General features: G+C 35.6%; 1 pseudogene; it reads left to right on the top strand.

The window, feature by feature from the left end:
* The first annotated feature begins 264 nt into the window (after positions 1–264).
* Positions 265–684, top strand: LOC149223015 (beta-amylase 1, chloroplastic pseudogene; annotated as a pseudogene).
* Positions 685–5,254: the final 4,570 nt, after the last annotated feature.

The raw sequence follows: 5,254 nt of genomic DNA, 5'->3' as shown, positions 1-5,254 counted from the left end.
GATGCTATGAAAAAGCATGGAGCAGGTGGGGTCCCTGTGTTTGTTATGCTCCCTCTGGATAGCATAAACCATAACGATACAGTCAATAGATGGAAGACTATGAATGCCAGTCTTCAAACCTTGATGAGTGCTGGTGTTGAGGGAGTTATGGTGGATGTTTGGTGGGGTCTTGATGAATGAGAGGCTCCAAGGTAGTATAATTGGTCTGGGTATAGAGAGCTGCTGGAAATGGTCAAGAAACATGGATTGAAAGTCTAGGCTGTAATGTCATTCCACCAGTGTGGAGGAAATGTTGGAGATTCTGCCAATATTCCATTGCCAAGATGGGTTGTCGAAGAAATAAACTATGATAATGATCTAGCCTACACAGACCAGTGGGGCAGGAGAAACTACGAGTATATTTCATTGGGATGTGATAATCTTCCAGTTTTGAAGGGAAGGACACATGTTCAATGCTATGCTGATTACATGCGGAGTTTTAAGGAGAATTTTAAGGATCTTTTGGGGGAAACCATTGTGGAAATTCAAGTGGGAATGGGTCTTGCAAGAGAGCTGTGGTATCCATCTTATCCTGAGTGTATCGATACATGGAGATTCCCAAGTATTGGAGCATTTCAGTGCTATGATAAGTATATGATCTCTAACCTTAGATCCACGGTCGAAGCTACTGGAAAACAGGAGTGAGGTAAAACGATCCACAGATATCGCCATCTGCGTGAAAGAAAAGAACAATGGATTGCATGTGGTAAAGATAGCTTAGAGAGAATATGAGAGCAGAGTAGGTTATCATCCAAAGCACTCAATCTGTCCGTTGCCATTGTCAACTATCCACTTTTCATACAGGCAATGTGTTTACAGTAGGATATGAATTTCGCCACCAGACCTTTCTGCCCTTTTAAAATTTCTTAAATTCCATTTGCCGATTATAATTGAATATACATTTTCCCTATAATAAACTAAATACATACTCTTGTGACACTTGCAATTCAGCTATGTGATTTCACAATGACAGAATCTCATTGAAACTAATTGTTTGTTTCTTTAAATATAAATTAAGAAGATTATTTAATCATGTATGCATGGGCCCATAGGTCTCAAGGGTTCAACATAGCTCTGATACCAAGTGTAAGGACCAGTTATATATATATATATATATATATATATATAGATATATATATATATATATATATATATATATATATATATATATATATATATATATATATATATATATATATATATATTCTTTCAAATTAAATCACAATAAAATACAACCAAAAGAGAAAAACATTGGGAATTCAAATTTTATTCAACACTATTTAACACATCCCTGAATTTCATTTCATTGAACATATCATAAAATTTACATATATTTAACTAAGGCCATAAAGAATCATACAAAATAATAATATTGCAACACATATGTATCGTTCACCAGAAGACGAGACTCCACTTGATTTGCGTTACTTGTCTTCCCTTGTTGTCGATCACCTCCGAGTGTGAATGACGACGTATTTGATCCGAATGCGATGACCCACTGGTTAACCTCCCAGCCTACTCCTTGGGTACTCTTCTTCCCTGCAGACCCCCGAGCTGCAATGGGGTTGTACAATGGAGGAATGCAATAACTGGTAGAGGAGAGCACTCCTTGGCTCAAGAGTCCCCTCTCTAAAATCCTCTACCTGACCAAACTCACTATAGTTTCGTAATTACTACTCTGACATAATCTCATCCATCCAACAATAGGGTTCCCAAAAAAGTCCTCTCTCCCATGGCTTGCCCCTTCTTTTATAGGAGTCCTCATAGGTGACACATCCATCATGGCTATCATCATCATAACATCAATGGAAGCATACATATTCATCAAAGCTATCAACATCATAACATCAAATAGATAACAAACATAACCATTTATGCCACAATCATCATAATATCAATAGAGAACATGCATAACCACTAATGTTATCTTCATCATAATATCAATGGAGATCATACATAAACATCACAACCAATAATAATAGATTCATGCGTCTGAATACTCAACCTGAGGTCCTCAAATAATAAAGTGTGGGCCTTAGGGCTAAATAAATATTAATCTCATATCACCATTAGTCAACTAGAGTAGGGCACTACACCTGCTACATGAAAAATGAGAAATACATGAACAAGCATGATTGCAATCGTGTTTTCCATGTATTTCTCATTTTTCATGTAGCAGGGTCCATCGAAAGTATGCAACATGGGTACTTCTTAGATATGAAATTAAATTTTGCATCCAATAAGTGATCCCATTCAGAATTTGAGTAAAACCGTAGGGAGATAAGTTAAAAATACGAATTGAAAAAATATATTTTTATTTTTATTTTTTTATCTTTTTACTTTTTTACTCCAAAAATTGTGAATCATCCCCCATGGTTAAAACCATGATATTGAAACCTATTGGTTCTTATATAGTTAATTTTGGTTGTACATTTTTGTTTTGAGTCCCATTTTAGACCTCAAACTTTCCCTAATGTCTTCATGTATTTGCTTTTTGATAGTTGCTTGATGATAAAAAGTTAAAGAAGACATAAGAAAGCTAAATAATACCTAAAGAAGATAAAAATACATCACAAGTAATTATCAAAGACAAGAAAAAAAATTCCTTTTGATTTTCTCACATGGTATCAAAGCTAAGGTGAAGGAGAAGGGAAGAGGCAGCTTGAATATCGTTGACTCTCAAAGGAAGAAAAAAATCTAAATCAAATAAAAGTCTTGGTTTATTATGGGATAGGAACTATTGAAGGCTACAATATGAGCTAGACCTCATGGCATCAATAAAATAAAGGGACCGAAGTCCTGATCACTTCTCTAGGAGACTAAATACTTGTGGAGACCAGAAGAACACATTTATTGACAACCCCTCTACCTTTTGTAGTGATCCAAGGAGCAAAGCTACAATCCTAGTCAAGGATGAAGGTCCTATAAGGTAGGCCAAAGCTTGTAAACCACATCTGAAAGGGATTAATCTAAGGTTTCAGAGATGTGGAATAATCTTTCATGACCTGGGAGAAGGAGTAGTATGAGAATTTTTTTAAGCATAACCACTTTATTAGAAGAACCAACACAAAAAATTATGGAGGATTATAGGCCTATTCTAGTGCCCTAACCAAGGACTAAATTTCTAAAAATTTATGTGTATACCTCAGGAGGAACGAGACCCAATAAGGCTCAGTTATATGATCAAAATATATGGGAGCAGTGTTTTGGATAGGTTCCAAAATATTTTTACTAGTCAACACCATGATTACAGGTTTTGAGGACTGTCATATAGTCCATCTTGAGAGATTCGAAAGAGAAAGTGAAAATCAGACAAGTTACATCCATATTCAATTTGGTGAAGAAAGTAAGCTTGGAGAAAAATGTACCTTTAAGAGGCAATCCTTATTCTCGACATCTTTGGAGTATTCATTCTTGAAAGCAATTAAAAGATCATGGCATCTTGGAGAAACCTTTGCAACGGACTTCTTATGATCTTGGAGGACTAAGGTATGTATTCCTTAAGGTATGTATAATTTTTTTTATTTACTTAAAGTCTAATCTAAATTGGATTAGGATTTTGGATTCCTTTTAGGGTTTGTAATCTTCATATTGTTGGAGGTTATTGGCATCTAAGCTTTTGTAAACCCTAATTGATATTTAGAAACCCTAAAGAAAAACCATATCCTTATTTATATTCACTCATAAAAACCCTAATTGTTGGTCTCAAGGTTTGTTCCAGGTAGAATCACCCTAGGGTCTTAGGTTGAGAACTGCAATAGAGCGGAGGGCATACAGCATAAAGAGACACACAAACAAGAAATCCTAATAGTTAAATAGTTAAAGTTGGTACAGAAGGCCTTACACGTAGGTCCTACGTTTGAGGTCATTCCCGTATGGTTCAAACCCTCTATGACTTCCTTGCGCTTTGATACCTGCAATTCACTCAAGGCAAAGCATATACGCCAAAAATAACTGAAAACATGTTCATGATATCAAGGTTAGATCATACAAGCATGTAAGAAAATAAGCATTAACGTGAGATTTTATAAGAAAATCATGACATAAATTAATGCATAAATACCATAATCATCAGTAACAAGACATTGCCTCTTTATTAATATAAGCTAAAAAATATACGGAAGAACTAAAACCTGAGTCGTCCGCCAGCTCCAAGCAAAACCGTCCTCCATATTCATCCTGCCCAGGCCTCAACAATCCTCCTCCATAAGTATACACAAGGATGCCATGAAGGGATGATGAACATACCAAGAAGGAAACAAAGGTTTCCTATGACTTGGGAGTGCAGAAGGCAGAGGGATATCTTCAAACTTGATCAGGGATGTAATCAACTATAATATCAATATCTAATATTTTCTCTTCCCTTAATCCTTCCCATGGAGATGTATTTATACTTCTCCAAATTAGTTTTTTCAGTTGGGAAACATTCAGGCCATGGGCTATAGTAGGTGGGTATCAAGTCAAACCCATAAACCCCTCCCGAATTAAGGGAGATTATATATTTTGTAATGTTTTAACACATATACGCGGGTTGCGTATAGGTTGACCCGCGTGTACACGCGCTTTATATATGGAAAAATCGCATATGGGATTTAAAACATTTTTTTTAGAAAATGGACCAAGTTTGGTATGGAAGGGTTGCCCTAGGCCATATCATAGAGAATCAAATCTATCAAGGGTGGTAAATGGTACTATAACAAGGTTTTGTAAGTAGTCTAGGGTAAAATGGAAAACTATTATAAGAGGGGTATTGGATTGGAGATTCAAACCCTAAAGTTTATGTTTCAAAAGGTAACATCATGAGACTTAGGGTTTGTATCTAGAAGCCCAAGGAATTATCCCTCTCTAAAGATTCTATGGAATCGCTAATTATAATTATACTCTTGTACTTGTATATTTTGCTTGGTGGTACTTGTTAATAATTGTTGCAAGTAATTAATGAAGGAAGCAATACAAGAAATATATGTTGACCTTATGTCATGAAGAACATGATAATGATAACCTAGTAATCAAGTTGGATCCTTGAAGACTCATGGAAATAGACCATGAGGAAATTGATGCTTTTCTTGAAGAAGATTGTCTTGGTGAGAGGGATCCCTTCAAGGTTTATAGAAGAAGCAATTCAAGGTATGTTTTCATATTTGCACCAGGTCCCCATCATATAGAAAGGTACAATCAGTTTGTCTTTGAAATTTATCTCTCATCTCTAGAGTTT

The sequence above is a fragment of the Pinus tabuliformis genome, chromosome Q (genome assembly GCF_031772625.1).
Source record: "Pinus tabuliformis cultivar Carrire ecotype Pingquan chromosome Q, CPIR1, whole genome shotgun sequence".
Lineage (NCBI taxonomy): Eukaryota > Viridiplantae > Streptophyta > Pinopsida > Pinales > Pinaceae > Pinus > Pinus tabuliformis.
Note: the sequence above shows the minus strand (reverse complement) of the source record. Positions and strands in the feature narration are given on the sequence as shown.